The sequence below is a fragment of the Zea mays genome, chromosome 1 (genome assembly GCF_902167145.1).
Source record: "Zea mays cultivar B73 chromosome 1, Zm-B73-REFERENCE-NAM-5.0, whole genome shotgun sequence".
NCBI classification, from domain to species: domain Eukaryota; kingdom Viridiplantae; phylum Streptophyta; class Magnoliopsida; order Poales; family Poaceae; genus Zea; species Zea mays.
Genome location: NC_050096.1, coordinates 277,199,716 through 277,217,546, shown reverse-complemented (window position 1 = coordinate 277,217,546; position 17,831 = coordinate 277,199,716).

Here is a 17,831-nt window from a genome sequence, read left to right as displayed (position 1 = left end):
TTCTAGTGGCGTCGGCCACCGCCGTCGGCCAGTAGAAGCCTTGTCGGAAAGCATTCCCGACAAGGGCTCGAGGCGCTGCGTGATGGCCGCAAGCCCCCGAGTGTATCTCTCGCAGGAGTTCCTGACCTTCGGCGACGGAGATGCATCGCTGGAGGATGCCAGAGGGGCTGCGGTGGTAGAGCTCCTTCTCATCGCCCAGCAAGACGAACGACTTGGCGCGCCGCGCCACCCGCCGAGCCTCGGCTCGGTCGAGGGGTAGCTCTCCTTGGTGGAGATATTGTAGGTACGGGGTCTGCCAGTTTCGATCAGGCATGACCCCGCTTCGCTCCTCCTCGACGCGCAGTGCCTCACCCTCGGGGGCCGAGGGTACCTCGGGCTGAACCGAGGGCGCCTCGGGCCGAGCTGAGGGTGCCTCGGGCCGAGCTGAGGGTGCCTCGGGCGGTGCCGAGGGCGCCTCAGGCTCGGGCGTGTCGTCGATCTTGACGGAGGGTTGGTGCAGATCCCGGGAGAAGACGTCCGGGGGAACCGTTGTTCGCCCCGAGGCTATTTTAGCCAGCTCGTTCGCAGTCTCGTTGTAGCGCCGAGCGATGTGGTTGAGCTCGAGCCCGTAGAACTTGTCTTCCAAGCGCCGAACCTCATCGCAGTTGGCTTCCATCTTCGGGTCGCGGCAGTGGGAGTTCTTCATGACTTGGTCGATGACGAGCTGCGAGTCACCGCGGGCGTCGAGGCGCCGGACCCCTAGCTCGATGGCGATCCGCAACCCGTTGACCAGAGCCTCATACTCAGCCACATTGTTGGACGCCGGGAAATGGAGGCGTAGCACATAGCGTATGTGTTTCCCGAGGGGCGAGATGAAGAGTAGGCATGCGCCGACTCCCGTCTTCATCAACGACCCGTCGAAAAACATGGTCCAGAGCTCCGGTTGGATCGGAGCCGTCGACAGCTGGGTGTCGACCCATTCGGCCACGAAGTCCGCCAAAACCTGGGACTTGATGGCCTTCTGAGGGGCGAACGAGATTGTCTCGCCCATGATTTCCACCGCCCACTTTGCAATCCTACCCGAGGCCTCTCGGCACTGGATGATCTCCCCCAGGGGGAAGGATGACACCACAGTTACCGGATGAGACTCGAAGTAGTGTCGCAACTTCCGCCGTGTCAGGATCACTGCATACAGAAGCTTCTGAACTTGTGGGTAGCGGATCTTGGTTTCGGACAGTACCTCGCTGACGAAGTAAACTGGCCTCTGAACGGGCAATGCATGCCCCTCTTCTTGCCTCTCGACCACAATCGCGGCGCTAACCACCTGAGTGGTCGCAGCGACGTAGACCAAGAGGGCTTCTCCGGCAGCTGGAGGCACCAAGTTAGGCGCCTTTGTGAGGAGCGCCTTCAAGTTCCCGAGAGCTTCCTCGGCCTCGGGGGTCCAAGTGAAGCACTCGGCCTTCCTTAAGAGGCGGTACAGAGGTAGACCTCTTTCGCCGAGGCGTGAGATGAAGCGGCTCAGAGCCGCGAGACATCCCATGACCCTCTGTACGCCTTTCAAGTCCTTGATGGGCCCCATGCTGGTGATGGCTACGATCTTCTCCGGGTTGGCTTCGATGCCCCGCTCGGAGACGATGAACCCCAGGAGCATGCCTCGGGGCACCCCGAAGACACACTTCTCGGGATTGAGCTTGACGCCTTTCGCCTTGAGACATCGGAATGTCACTTCAATGTCGGAAAGGAGGTCGGAAGCTTTCCTCGTCTTGACTACGATGTCATCGACGTAGGCCTCGACCGTGTGGCCAATGTGTTCGCCGAACACATGGTTCATGCACCGCTGGTACGTCGCGCCCGCATTCCTCAAGCTGAACGGCATGGTGACATAGCAGTACATGCCGAAGGGTGTGATGAAAGAAGTCGCGAGCTGGTCGGACTCTTTCATCCTGATTTGATGATACCCTGAGTAGGCATCGAGGAAAGACAGGGTTTCGCACCCAGCAGTGGAATCCACGATTTGATCGATGCGAGGCAGAGGGTAGGGAACCTTCGGACATGCTTTGTTGAGACCAGTGTAGTCTACACAGATCCGCCATTTCCCCCCTTTCTTTCTCACAAGCACAGGGTTGGCAAGCCATTCGGGATGGAATACCTCTTTGATGAACCCTGCCGCCATTAGCTTGTGGATCTCCTCGCCTATGGCTCTGCGCTTCTCCTCGTCGAATCGGCGCAGAGGCTGCTTGACGGGTCGGGCTCCGGCTCGAATGTCCAGCGAGTGCTCGGCGACATCCCTCGGTATGCCGGGCATGTCCGAGGGACTCCACGCGAAGACGTCGGCGTTCGCGCGGAGAATGTCGACGAGCACTGCTTTCTATTTGGGATCGAGCCCGGAGCCGATCCGGATCTGCTTGGAGGCGTCGCCGCTGGGGTCGAGGGGGACGGCCTTAACCGTCTCCACTGGCTCGAAGTTGCCGGCATGACGTTTCACGTCTAGCACCTCCTTAGAGAGGCTTTCCAGGTCGGCGATGAGGGCCTCGGACTCGGCGAGGGCCTCGGCGTACTCCATGCACTCCACGTCGCATTCGAACGCGTGTTTGTACGCGGGGCCGACGGTGATGACCCCGTTGGGGCCCGGCATCTTGAGCTTCAGGTAGGTGTAGTTGGGGACGACCATGAACTTCGCGTAGCATGGTCTTCCCAGTACCGCGTGGTAGGTTCCTCGGAACCCGACCACCTCGAACGTCAGGGTCTCCCTTCGGAAGTTGGAGGGTGTTCCGAAGCAGACGGGAAGGTCGAGTTGTCCGAGGGGTTGGACACGTTTCCCGGGAATGATCCCATGGAAGGGCGCAGCGCCTGCTCGGACGGAGGACGGATCGACACGCAGGAGCCCGAGGGTCTCGGCGTAGATGATGTTGAGGCTGCTGCCTCCGTCCATAAGGACCTTGGTGAGCCTGACGTCGCCGATGACGGGGTCGACGACGAGCGGGTATTTCCCCGGGCTCGGCACGTGGTCGGGGTGGTCGGCTTGGTCGAAGGTGATGGGCTTGTCGGACCAGTCTAGGTAGACTGGCGCCACCACCTTCACCGAGCAGACCTCCCGGCGCTCTTGCTTGCGGTGCCGAGCTGAGGTATTCGCCGCTTGCCCACCGTAGATCATGAAGCAGTCGCGGACCTCGAGGAACTCTCCTTCTTGGTGATCTTCCTTCTTGTCGTCGTCGCGGGCCCTGCCACCCTCCGCGGGTGGCCCGGCCCTGTGGAAGTGGCGCCGAAGCATGACGCACTCCTCAAGGGTGTGCTTTACGGGCCCCTAGTGATAGGGGCACGACTCCTTGAGCATCTTGTCGAAGAGGTTGGCACCTCCGGGGGGTTTCCGAGGGTTCTTGTACTCGGCGGCGGCGACAAGGTCCGCGTCGGCGGCGTCGCGTTTTGCTTGCGACTTCTTCTTGCCTTTCTTCTTGGCGCCGCGCTGAGTCGACGCCTCGGGAGCATCTTCCGATGGGCGGCCCTAGGGCTGCTTGTCCCTTCGGAAGATAGCCTCGACCGCTTCCTGGCCGGAGGCGAACTTGGTGGCGATGTCCATCAGCTCGCTCGCCCTGGTGGGGGTCTTGCGACCCAACTTGCTCACCAGGTCGCGGCAGGTGGTGCCGGCGAGGAACGCGCCGATGACATCCGAGTCGGTGATGTTGGGCAGCTCGGTGCGCTGCTTCGAGAATCGCCGGATGTAGTCCCGGAGAGACTCTCCCGGCTGCTGTCGGCAGCTCCGGAGGTCCCAGGAATTCCCGGGGCGCACGTACGTGCCCTGGAAATTGCCGGCGAAAGCTTGGACTAGGTCGTCCCAGTTGGAGATCTGCCCCGGAGGCAGGTGCTCCAACCAGGCGCGAGCGGTATCGGAGAGGAACAGGGGGAGGTTGCGGATGATGAGGTTGTCATCGTCCGTTCCACCCAGTTGGCAGGCCAGACGGTAGTCCGCGAGCCACAGTTCCGGTCTCGTCTCCCCCGAGTACTTTGTGATAATAGTCGGGGGTCGGAACCGGGTTGGGAACGGTGCCCGTCGGATGGCCCGGCTGAAGGCCTGCAGACCGGGTGGTTCGGGCAAGGGACTTCGATCCTCCCCGCTGTCGTAGCGTCCCCCACGCCTGGGGTGGTAGCCTCGGCGCACCCTCTCGTCGAGGTGGGCCCGACGGTCGCGGCGATGGTGCTCATTGCCGAGGCGACCCGGGGCCGCAGGCGCGGTGTTGCGCGTGCGCCCGGTGTAGACCGAGGCTTCCCGCATGAATCGGGAAGTCGCGGCATGAGGTTCCTGAAAGGGAATTAGGCTTACACCTAGTCCCTAATTAATTTTGGTGGTTGAATTGCCCAACACAAATAATTGGACTAACTAGTTTGCCCAAGTGTATAGATTATACAGGTGTAAAAGGTTCACACTCAGCCAATAAAAAGACCAAGTTTTGGATTCAACAAAGGAGCAAAGTGGCAACCGAAGGCCCTCTGGTCTGGGAGCACCGGACTGTCCGGTGTACACCGGACAGTGTCCGGTGCACCAGAGGACTCCAACTCGAACTCGCCACCTTCGGGAATTTCCGGAGGCACTCGCGCTATAATTCACCGGACTGTCTGGTGTACACTGGACAGTGTCCGGTGCGCCAAGGAAGAGCGGCCTCGGGAACTCGCCAGCTTCGGGAAACTCCAACGGCTAGTCCGCTAAAATTCACCGGACATGTCCGGTGTGCACCGGACTGTCCGGTGCAACTCTGGAGCAACGGTCATCTGCGCGCAACGGTCGACTCTGCAAAGTGTACAGTTGAATTCAGAGTGTCAGAGCAGAAGTCAGAGGGGCACCAGACTGTCCGGTGCTGCACCGGACTGTCCGGTGCCACATGAGGACAAAGCCTCCAACGGTCGACCAGCTCCAATCTCAACGGATAGGATGACGTGGCTGGCGCACCGGACATGTCCGGTGTGCACCGGACTGTCCGGTGCGCCCATCGCCAGCAGCTTCTCCAACGGCTACAAAATTGGATGGTGGCTATAAATACCACCCCAACCGGCCACTTCAAGGTGTGGGAGTCCAAGCAACATTCCAAGTCATCTAGTTGACATACTCAAGCCCTCCCAACCACCTATATTCATTGATACATCCTATACACAAGATCTAGCCCACTACAACCAACACAAGTGCCACAAGAGAGAGAGCGTGCAATTGAGAGCTACTCAATTGAGTTTAGCCCTAGTGCCTTGTGAGATTCATTGAGAGATAGTGTGTGCTTCATCCTTGTGTTCATTTGTGCGTGGAGTTTTGACTCCCACTCGAACTTCCTCCAAAGTGTTGGAGGCTTGTAAAAGCTAGCAAGAGACACCAAAGAGTGTGGTGGTCCTTGCGGGATCGAGAGTGATCCTTGAGAAGAAGAAGAGCTCACCGATCCTTGTGTGATCGGTGGAGAGAGGGAAAGGGTTGAAAAGGACCCGTCCTTAAGTGGACTCCTCAACGGGGACTAGGCCTTCGAGGGCCGAACCTCGGTAAAACAAATCACCCGTGTTCATTGTGTTTCTTGCTTGTGATTTGTTTGTTTTCCCTTCTCTAAGTTTTCTTGCGCCATTCTCCGCTAACATCTTTTGGTGTTGCTTCAAGTTTAATTCTCATTTGGTGGAGCAACCCTTCGCAAGAAAGAACTTTACTTATTGCTCTTCTCATCTAAGCCTTCTTGCTTCACTATCCATATATCTAGTAGTTGTATTAATTACCAATTTCGCATTATTTCAAAGCAACTCTCTTTACAAGCAAGGACTTAGTTTCTATACTCCGATTATTATATATCTTGTTCTAACCACTAATCAAGGGATCTAGTTGGGGGATAAAGTTTTAATTTTCAGGTTTCGCCTATCCACCCCCCTCTAGGCGACTTTCAATTGGTATCAAAGCTAGGCACTTCATCTTGAGTCTAACAACTCGAAGTGATGGCTCATAGAAGATCCCAAAAGAACAAGAAGACTCCTCCATCGAACGCAATTCAAAAGGAGGTAACTCTTGAAATATTATTTGATGATTGTTCTAATTATGACTCATGGTCCTCTAGTGTGATAAATGCTTTTAGAACCATAGATCCACGACTAGAACAAATTATAGACAAGAGTATTTTTCCCTCCAGTTTTAATGGAAAAATTAATTCCGAGGAGGATCAAAGATGTTATCGCTTAAACTATCTAGCTTTTGACATCTTAACTAATTCTCTTAGTAAAGAAGATTATTGTGCCTTCATATCAAATTATGACGAATCAATCCATGATGCGCATGATATTTGGACTAGAATTAGAAGCAAATTTGATGAGTCCTATTATGATAGTCCATTGTGTGCTTCTACTTCCTTTAGTATTTGTGATACTAACCCTTGCAAGGAAGAAGAAGAAAATGAACGATGGAGACCAAACGATGAATCCACCTCTCCAAAAGGTTTGCCTTCCCATTTCGATTCCCACATATGTTGTGTGGCTAATGAAAATGATAGGGAAAGCATCAATGAGGATGAGGAGGAAGAAAGAAGCTTTGTGCATCTCTACGCTCGCCTAAGCCAAGAAGATAAGGCGGTCATGCTCAAACTTCTAGAAAGAGCGAGAGAGCAAAGCGAAGCTCGTCAAAGGCTAGAAGATATTCTCTCCATGAAAATGCTACACTTTGACGAGTTGACTAAAGAACATGAGGAGCTAAAGTGCTCTCATGTTGATTTGGTCCAAAGGTATGAGACTGTTTCAATTGAGCAAGATAACGCTTTACATTGTATCGCTCAATTAGTGAATAGAAATACCTTGCTTAAGGACCAATTAGAAAAGCTAAAAATTGAAAATCTAGCTTTTCTAGAAAAACATGATATGCTTCTATGTTCTTATGAAAATCTTATGGATGATCATATCATGTTAGACATTACTCATGAGGTAGTAATAGAAAATTTAAAATTCCAACAACCTCACTCATGCACATGTACTCAAATTCAAACTATATTACCATGTGCTAATGCTTGTTGTCCGTCGACAAGCAACTCTTCCTTTGAGCTAGGTTTTGCAGGAACAAAAGATGATATATATCAAAAGCTCAAGGAAGAAAATGAGAGGCTAAATATGAGCTTGACACAACTTAAAGGGAAGTGCATTGCTCAACCTTCTCAAGATAACCGTGATCACATGGTGAAGAAGCTTGAGACGGGAACAACCGAAGCATGCACTAACTCCCTTAAAGAAAATATCAAGGACTTGAGGATTGCCAAGAAGAGGAAGCAAAAGAAGAAAATCAATACCTCTTCCAAAAGCCTCAACCGTGCCTCCATACAAGGTAACATCGAAGGTAATAATCAAGCCACACTTCACACTAAGAAAAATAAGAAGTGTAGTGAATGCTTTGAAGAGGGACACTTGTTTAGGTCATGTCCCTACATTAAAAAAGGCTTGATTATTAACAAGGATGATAGACTTTGTTTTAAATGCTCAAAGAAGGGACACTTAATCAAATCTTGTCCCCATGTGAAACAAAGAGGCATAGGGTTAGAAAAGAAAGTTTTTACTAACCATGTAGCAAGCAACAAACAAGGAAAGAAGGAATTTTCAAGACTTCAAAAACGCTTATGCTACACATGCCGGAAAAAGGGACATCAATGCAAGGATTGTCCCATTGGTAACAACCCCACCTCTAGCTTGTCAATCATTTCGTATATAACTAGGCAACCCAAGATTGTAACTTGTGCTAGAAAGGTAACGAGTTTACCAAGCGCTAGCACAAAGGACGCTTGGGTTCCTAGATCTTTGTTTACTAACCTTAACGGACCCGTCAAGCGATGGGTACCAAAATGTGCCTGACAAGCTTTGTAGGAGAAGGAGATAGTATGAAGCCTTGGGGTGCTTGAGGGAGTTAATTCAATTCTTATCAACTCAAGCTATTAATCTTCAAATGATCTACATATTCAAGATTGACCCAAGGTTACTTCAATTTATTGTATTCAAAACTCATATCATCTCGGGGAAGATATTGATGTTGTAGGAATTGAAGAATCATCATGTGCGGAAAATCAAGGCCTACAACATGGAGGACTGTCAAAGGATGGTAACACTTATGCCTTTAAGTTCAAGTACCTTAAATTATCATTTCTTATGTGTCTTGTGCAGTCACATAGAAAAGGGAAGCACTTAAGATGTTTTTAAAATTTATGTCACCATTCTTTGAAGAAATTCCTCTCATAAGGTAGATTGCATATTCTTCATTTCTATATTATGACAATCTACATGCTTTAAAATTGTTGTTTTTCCCATGGCATATTTTACTTTAATTATCCTATTATTGCCATGATCTAGATATATAAAAAGATTCCATGTTCTTAAAAGAATAAGGTGTCATGTAAGGAATTCAAATCCTAAGAACACGTATAAAAGGAAATCTTTCTTTATGTCTAGAATTGTGAGATTAATGTTTTTATCTAAGTAACCTAAGTAGTCTCACATGTAGAGAATGAGTTTCTCTATGAAAATGTGTAATCCATCATGACAAGAAAAATAAATCCAATGATTTATGTTGTATGTCTTATTGCTTAAATTGGATATGATTCTTCTACATTTATCGCTCTCCATGTTATGAATTAGATTTATTCCCATAATCTTCAAGGATTGGTTATGCTTGTTTTATGAGTTAAAATTGAGCATAACATCTTCTATGGATAATCTAGTTCATGCTAGGAAGTTTCCATGCTTTTAGTAATCTAGTTTTTCATTCCTTATCAAAATGATTACAAAAAGGGAAACTAGTGCTTGTACTTAACTTTTCACTTGAGCTTACTTATGAAAATCGACAAGAGAGTAAGTGCAAGTTTAATACCACAAGCCTCAAAGAGTTGATCTTCACCCATAGGAAGAAAGGTAAAAGCAAAGGTATGGGAACTCATCTCTTTAACCAAATGTAGTTCCCATCCATGAGTGTTTACTATAATTATATCTTTATGAAGAAATAGATTCTTTATTAAATTTAAAGTGGCTAAGAAGTGCATTCAACCTCAATCTCATTAATGCACTTGTCCATTAGAATCTATTTCATACCTTTGCTATAAATGTTCTCATATTGACTTGTTTTTAAAGTAATGATTAATAAACTCAATATGAAGAAGTAAATTCCTATGATTGATCAAATGGTTAAATAGTGCATATTCCTCTTTTCCTATGATGTGCACTAATGCTAGGGATTTTACTTTATGTCTATGTAACTTATGGATGATGAATTGTTCATATTTATTTTCTAAAAAGAAATCATCATTCATCATATACTCCCTTGTGCTATTGACATCTCTCTTGAGTATTTTCAATAAGTTTGGAAGGAAAAAGAGACAACTACAAAGGGAGGACACTCAAATGAAAAAGGAAGAACATCAAGAACAACAACACCTACTTGGACAATAAGGTCTTCACAACAATCAATGGTGTGGTTGTAAGCATTCTAAATCTTTTTCATTGTGAGAATACAAGGCTTAAGTTATTTATTGCAAAATTTTATAAGCCTCTATCAAGATGTATAATGGATCTCCCTTTATGTCTTTTAAAGTGAATGTACTAAATCAATTCTTTCAAATACTTGGTGCATACCTTTAGGAGGAGTCCATTCTTATATTCATGATTATGTTGAGACTATTGCTTTATCTTAGTAATTTCATATAGTCTCTTGCATAAGAATAATGTTTCTCATATAGTATGCTACTTCACATCAATCCAACTTGTTAAAATAATGACGCTTTTATCAAGGATTGTTGCTTTCATTGCTATAGTAGCATGCTTATTGGATTCTCCTAAAATAAGCTTATATGTTAATCTAATGCTCATGTTTTTCTTTTGATCACATCTGTTGTTTGATCATTGAATAACTTCAATTATCACTTATGCTTCTTAGTGCTTCATGCAATTTCAATTTGATTTCAATGAGTAATTTCAATCGACATCTATCTCTTGATATGCACTAAGTTGAAAGGAGAATTCATGTTGCCTCTATACAATTTGTGATCCATTTAATTTGATCTAACATTAACTTGGAAAAGGATCACTAGTTGTAGAACTCTCTCTTGTGCAAAATATTTCCATGTATTGTCTTGAGTACAGGTCTCAGGCAAATTCAATAAGACCAAGGACAATGCACAATGAAGAGAGCATCACTATGTAAAGGTACAAAAGGGTAAAACTATTCAATCTTATTCATACATGTACCTAAATCTTCCTACATTCCTTGCATATCTTGTATAAAAGGAAGAGAAAGTATGTTCATGCATTTATCCCTGCTTCATACCTAGTTTAACCTCTTAAAATTTCACTCATGCATTATTGCATCTTTGCTAAAACTAGATGAAGTGGTTCTATTGTCAAAGAGCTTAAAGCTTAACCTTGTAACGAGGATAAGCTACCTTTGTTCCAAAGGTGGATGGTCCTTAAGTCTCTTTGAAATCTTTAAAGGAAAATGCTTAAAATGTTTGCAACATGCTTTCATAAGTGCATAAACTGTCTTGAGCATCACACATATACTATGACACAATGCACTTCACTTTCTCTATGATATAGACTTGTTCTCATTAACCTAATTATGTGCACTTGGCATTTAAGGCCAAAATATGTATTCCTCTCAAGGCACATATTTAGGGGGAGAAATCTATATTATATAGAACTATGATCATGCTTAATTGACATATCTCTTGATCATATCTCTTTCATTTTGGTACAAATGCATATATCCTATTATTCCCGTACCATGACTACGACTAATATGTTTCCAAGTATATTGCTGTGCTAAGTCGTAGATTGAAAGGGAAATGGAGTCTTCGGCGAAGACAAGGCTTCCACTCAACTCTATTTGTATTATCTACCCTTCGCCATCACTCCATACTATCTCTCCACATTGGTATAATCTTCCACTCATATATTATTTACCAAAGGGGGAGACAACTTATAGAAAGGGCTCTAATGATTCCGTTTTTGGCGATTCATGCCAAAGGGGGAGAAAGTAAGAGCCCAAAGCAAAAGGACCGCACCACCACCAATTTCAATACTTTTGTGTTTCCAAGAATATTTTCAATTGGTATCCTATTGTGTTCAAAAGGAGGAGAAAGTAGTATTTCAAAAAGGATATATCAAAACCCTCTTGAACACTAAGAGGAGGATCTCATTTAGGGGGAGTTTTGTTTAGTCAAAGGAAAAGCATCTGAAACAGGGGGAGAAAATTTCAAATCTTGAAAATGCTTCTCAAAATACTATTCATTTACCTTTGACTATTTGCAAAAGAACTTTGAAATGGATTTACAAAAGAATTTGCAAAAACAAAACATGTGGTGCAAACGTGGTCCAAAATGTTATATAAAGAAGAAACAATCCATGCATATCTTGTAAGTATTTATATTGGCTCAATTCCAAGCAACCTTTACACTTATATTATGCAAACTAGTTCAATTATGCACTTCTATATTTGCTTTGGTTTGTGTTGGCATCAATCACCAAAAAGGGGGAGATTGAAAGGGAATTAGGCTTACACCTAGTCCCTAATTAATTTTGGTGGTTGAATTGCCCAACACAAATAATTGGACTAACTAGTTTGCCCAAGTGTATAGATTATACAGGTGTAAAAGGTTCACACTCAGCCAATAAAAAGACCAAGTTTTGGATTCAACAAAGGAGCAAAGTGGCAACCGAAGGCCCTCTGGTCTGGGAGCACCGGACTGTCCGGTGTACACCGGACAGTGTCCGGTGCACCACCGGACAGTGTCCGGTGCACCAGAGGACTCCAACTCGAACTCGCCACCTTCGGGAATTTCCAGAGGCACTCGCGCTATAATTCACCGGACTGTCCGGTGTACACCGGACAGTGTCCGGTGCGCCAAGGAAGAGCGGCCTCAGGAACTCGCCAGCTTCGGGAAACTCCAACGGCTAGTCCGCTAAAATTCACCGGACATGTCCGGTGTGCACCGGACTGTCCGATGCAACTCTGGAGCAACGGTCATCTGCGCGCAACGGTCGACTCTGCAAAGTTTACAGTTGAATTCAGAGTGTCAGAGCAGAAGTCAGAGGGGCACCGGACTGTCCGGTGCCACATGAGGACAAAGCCTCCAACGGTCGACCAGCTCCAATCTCAACGGATAGGATGACGTGGCTGGCGCACCGGACATGTCCGGTGTGCACCGGACTGTCCGGTGCGCCCATCGCCAGCAGCTTCTCCAACGGCTACAAAATTGGATGGTTGCTATAAATACCACCCCAACCGGCCAGTTCAAGGTGTGGGAGTCCAAGCAACATTCCAAGTCATCTAGTTGACATACTCAAGCCCTCCCAACCACCTATATTCATTGATACATCCTATACACAAGATCTAGCCCACTACAACCAACACAAGTGCCACAAGAGAGAGAGCGAGCAATTGAGAGCTACTCAATTGAGTTTAGCCCTAGTGCCTTGTGATATTCATTGAGAGATAGTGTGTGCTTCATCCTTGTGTTCATTTGTGCGTGGAGTTTTGACTCCCACTCGAACTTCCTCCAAAGTGTTGGAGGCTTGTAAAAGCTAGCAAGAGACACCAAAGAGTGTGGTGGTCCTTGCGGGATCGAGAGTGATCCTTGAGAATAAGAAGAGCTCACCGATCCTTGTGTGATCGGTGGAGAGAGGGAAAGGGTTGAAAAGGACCCGTCCTTAAGTGGACTCCTCAACAAGGACTAGGCCTTCGAGGACCGAACCTCGGTAAAACAAATCACCCGTGTTCATTGTGTTTCTTGCTTGTGATTTGTTTGTTTTCCCTTCTCTAAGTTTTCTTGCGCCATTCTCCGCTAACATCTTTTGGTGTTGCTTCAAGTTTAATTCTCATTTGGTGGAGCAACCCTTCGCAAGAAAGAACTTTACTTATTGCTCTTCTCATCTAAGCCTTCTTGCTTCACTATCCATATATCTAGTAGTTGTATTAATTACCAATTTCGCATTATTTCAAAGCAACTCTCTTTACAAGCAAGGACTTAGTTTCTATACTCCGATTATTATATATCTTGTTCTAACCACTAATCAAGGGATCTAGTTGGGGGATAAAGTTTTAATTTTCAGGTTTCGCCTATCCACCCCCCTCTAGGCGACTTTCAGTTCCGAGGGGTACCCCTGCCTTCGGGAGGCAGAGCTCTCGGCCCGTCGGACCGCGGCGCCTTCTAGGAGATTCTTGAGCTCCCCTGGATTCGCCAGCCCTTGGTGGTCGATGGCTCCGGCATCGCGCGGAGAAGCATCGCTGCTGCAGCCAGGTTCTGGCCGACCCCACTAGATGCGGGTGGTGGCCTGACCCTGACGTCGTCGGCGACGCGGTGCTGGAAACCCTGAGGCAGATGACGTATTTCTCCGGCCGGGGGTTGGCCCGCCCATGCCTGCCCGACGTCCCGGTGGATCGGCTCAAGCGCTCCTGCTCCCTCGTCGAGCCTGGCCTGCACCCCGCGGATTTGCTCGAGCTGTGGGTCATGGCCCCCCTGCCTGAACGGGGACCACAGCTAGCTCCCGTGGGATGTCAACGCTGGGCACCGGCCTAGGGAGATCACCGTCCTTCGGCATGCCGAGATGATTGCCTTCAGAGGGACCCCCTAGATCGACGTGGAAACATTCGCGGCTTGGGCCGCAGTCCTCGTCGCCGAGGTTGCGGCTACCGTCGGAACAGTCGGAGAGGCAGTAGTCACATGCGGTCATGAAGTCCCGCATGGCACCGGGGTTGCCAAGTCCAGAGAAATCCCAACAGATGCTGGGCTCGTCGTCTTCCTCGGACCCAGAGGGCCCGTAGGTCGAGACGTCCGTCAGCTGGTCCCAAGGCGACCGCATGCGAAACCCCAGAGGGTTTGGACTCGCCTCTACGAGAGCGCCCGCCAAGGCGAGGTCGCTAGGCGGGTTGAGGCTGAACCCAAATGACGTGGGATGGGAATCGGTCGATACCTCTTGGTCGACGAGCGGCGATAAAGTCACGTCGGGGACTGACTGCACCGTCGTCTCAGGTACGAGGGTGACGTCCAGCAAGCTTTTCGCGAGCGCGTTGGCGTCGTCCGCTTGCTCGGGATTGGCGTGTCGCGGGGAGACGGCGCTCGTCTTCGTCTCAAGCGCGAAGTCGATACCCGGTGCGCCCCTCGTTGGGGTGCCGGCGCTGTCGACTCGCTCGATAGCCGACAAGGTGCTGCCTCCTGCTTGGCCTTGGTCGCCCTGCTTTCCCCTCCGTCGGCGGGGGAAAGGGCAGGATGAGCTCGAAGGTTGTTTTTCCACCACGCGGGGAAGACGTCGTCAATTCCGCCGCCGGCGGGCGGGCTGTCGGCCGCCATTGTCATTGTCGCGCGGCGGTGGAAGGAGTATCATGTCATAGCTGCCGTCGAGGGACATGAACTCAAGACTCCCGAAACGAAGCACCGTCCCGGGTTGGAGAGGTTGCTGGAGACTGTCCATCTGGAGCTTGACGGGAAGCTGTTCGTCAACACGCAACAGGCCCCTACCCGGCGCGCCAACTGTCGGCGTTTCGAGACCGGGGGGTCCCTGGGCCGACGAGTGAGTGTCGCCGCGTGCCCCAGCCCAGATGGGTCGAGCGCGAGGGCGAGCGCGAAGGGGGGAGAGCGAGGCGGCCGGAGACCGGCGTGAGAGAGGTGGGAATCCCGCGGGCTTCGTGTTCGTCCCGCGCCCAGGTCGGGTGCGCTTGCAGTAGGGGGTTACAAGCGTCCACGCGGGAGAGGGAGCGAGCGGCTTCAAGCGAGCGCCTGTCCTGTCCTCGTCCCCGCGCGGCCAACCCTCTCTAAGAGGGCCCTGGTCCTTCCTTTTATAGGCGTAAGGAGAGGATCCAGGTGTACAATGGGGGGTGTAGGGGAGTGCTACGTGTCTAGTGGAGGAGAGCTAGCGCCCTAAGTACATGCCGTTGTGGCAGCCGGAGAGATTTTGGCACCCAGCTGGTGTGATGTCGTGGCCGTCGGAGGAGCGATGGAGCCTGACGGAGGGACAGCTGTCGGAGCGGTTGAGTCCTTGCTGACGTCCTCTTGCTTCCGTAAGGGGACTGAGAGCCACCGTCGTCACAGAGTACGCGGGGCGCCATCATTGCCTATCTGGCGGAGCTAGCCAGATGGGACGCCGGTCTTGTTCCCTGCGGCCCGAGTCAGCTCGGGGTAGGGTGATGATGGCGCCTCCTGTTGACGTGGCTGGTCTGCGCCCTAGGTTGGGCGATGTGGAAGCTCCTCCGAAGCCGAGGTCGAGTCTGTCTTCCGTGGTCGAGGTCGAGTCCGAGCCCCAGGGTCGGGCGAGGCGGAGTTCGTCGTCTTCTAGGGCTGAGCCCAAGTCCGAGCCCTGGGTCGGGCGGAGCGGAGTTCGCCGTCTTCCGGGACTTAGCCCGAGTCCGAGCCCTGGGTCGAGCGGAGCGGAGTTCGTCGTCTTCCGGGACTTAGCCCGAGTCCGAGCCCTGGGTCGGGCGGAGCGGAGTTCGCCGTCTTCCGGGACTTAGCCCGAGTCCGAGCCCTGGGTCGGGCGGAGCGGAGTTCGCCGTCTTCCGGGACTTAGCCCGAGTCCGAGCCCTGGGTCGGGCGGAGCGAAGTTCGCCGTCTTCCGGGACTTAGCCCGAGTCCGAGCCCTGGGTCGGGCGGAGCGAAGTTCGCCGTCTTCCGGGACTTAGCCCGAGTCCGAGCCCTGGGTCGGGCGGAGCGGAGTTCGCCGTCTTCCGGGACTTAGCCCGAGTCCGAGCCCTGGGTCGGGCGGAGCGAAGTTCGTCGTCTTCCGGGACTTAGCCCGAGTCCGAGCCCTGGGTCGGGCGGAGCGGAGTTCGCCGTCTTCCGGGACTTAGCCCGAGTCCGAGCCCTGGGTCGGGCGGAGCGGAGTTCGCCGTCTTCCGGGACTTAGCCCGAGTCCGAGCCCTGGGTCGGGCGGAGCGAAGTTCGCCGTCTTCCGGGGCTGAGCCCGAGTCCGAGCCCTGGGTCGGGCGAAGCGGAGCTTCCTATGGTGCCTTCGGTAGGGCCTGACTGCTTGTTAGTCTCACTCTGTCAAGTGGCACCGCAGTCGGAGTGGCGCAGGCGGCGCTGTCCTTCTGTCAGGCCGGTCAGTGGAGCGGCGAAGTGACGGCGGTCACTTCGGCTCTGCCGGTCGGGGGGCGCGCGTCAGGATAAAGGTGTCAGGCCACCTTTGCATTAAATGCTCCTGCGATTTGGTCGGTCAGTGCGGCGATTTAGTCAGGGTTGTTTCTTAGCGAAGGCAGGGCCTCGGGCGAGCCGGAAATATGTTCGCCGCTGGAGGGGGGCCTCGGGCGAGACGGAAACCCTCTGGGGTCGGCTGCCCTTGTCCGAGGCTAGGCTCGGGCGAGGCGTGATCGAGTCGCTCGAATGGACTGATCCCTGACTTAATCGCACCCATCAGGCCTTTGCAGCTTTATGCTGATGGGGTTACCAGCTGAGAATTAGGAGCTTTGAGGGTACCCCTAATTATGGTCCCCGACATTTATATTGTATATTGTATTGTTTATAGAACGAAGTTTGAAATAAGGAGTGATATAGAGAGTAAAATAGGTGGTCTGCTAGAGATAATTTAACCCTATCGTCTCAGAAAGGGGCTGTAGTCTACCAATAAAGAATAGGACCAATGCTGGCTATTCGGCTTGACCGATCTCTAGACCGAAATTCATCCATCTGCAATGTTCATCGTTGTGTTGAGAGTCGGGTGTCGACCGCGTACGTGCTAGCCGTTGACCTTGTTGAGAACAGAAAGTGACTGCGCGAACGGTCTGGACCTGATGGTCCGCGGTGGTGGCGCGGACGGTCTACGTGTGTATAGAATCAGTTAAGATTCGGAGTTTATTGCGAGATTTGTTAGCTAAATCTGTGATTTTAACTTGGGAAACGACTTGTAACGGGTACAGACCTTCCCTTTATATAGATGAAGGGCTATGGCCGATTGACCCCCACAATCGATCAAATCAAATCTACTTCTCATTTTTACCTTATGTATTAGGAGTAGATATAGTTTAGTCTCCCTCTACTTCAAATCTTCACCTCTCTTCGGCTCTACGTCGACTAAAGGCGTCTTCAGTGGCCTACCGATGCCAAGACACACCCTAGGATCTCTTCCTCTGACGGGGTCCCTCCCAGAAGACGAGATCTAAGTCTGCTGCGAAGAAGAAGACCCTCTGCACCATCGCGGACCGTTCGAGCCTTACGCGTGGACCGTCCGGACGTACGCATAGGAGGAGACGCTCCTGCGCCAAGTCGCTGACCGTCTAGTACTATGTTGCGGACCGTCCACGTCTCCGTAAAAAGCACCGTCAGGCGTATGTTCCAGTGTTTGACATCCAGATCGACGTCGTATGTTCCAGTGTTTGGCCTGTATCTCTTTCTTTGCCAGGTTAAAAAAAAGGCTAACTGCATCATCAATAATGCAGAGACCGATCATGATCATGACGGATGGGCGGGTAGAGGACAAATCACGCATCCCAGACAGAAGCAGCTGCGTACTCGAGTGCAACCGCGGTTGGTAGATTACAAGCAGATAGATGGATCATGCATGTACGTATTGGCACGATGTGGGCAGATCGATCCCCAGGAACAATGCGTGCACCTAAACCCTTCCTACTCTACAAAAAAATATAATGCAGCTCACTTTACAACTGGGACATGTTCATTGTTTTGTTCTTCTCAAACAACATATACGGCTTGTTTAAGGCCGGAATCTGATCGGAACAGCATGCAGTTCATGTTCATCCACCCTTAAGCACATGCGTTTTCACCGGACACTTCAACTAACACGAGGCCTTCTTCGAGCCAGTGGCGTGTGTATGCATGCATGGGTCCACGCAGATCTCAGCCGCAGAGTGGAACCAAATCTTAGCGCAGCAGTTA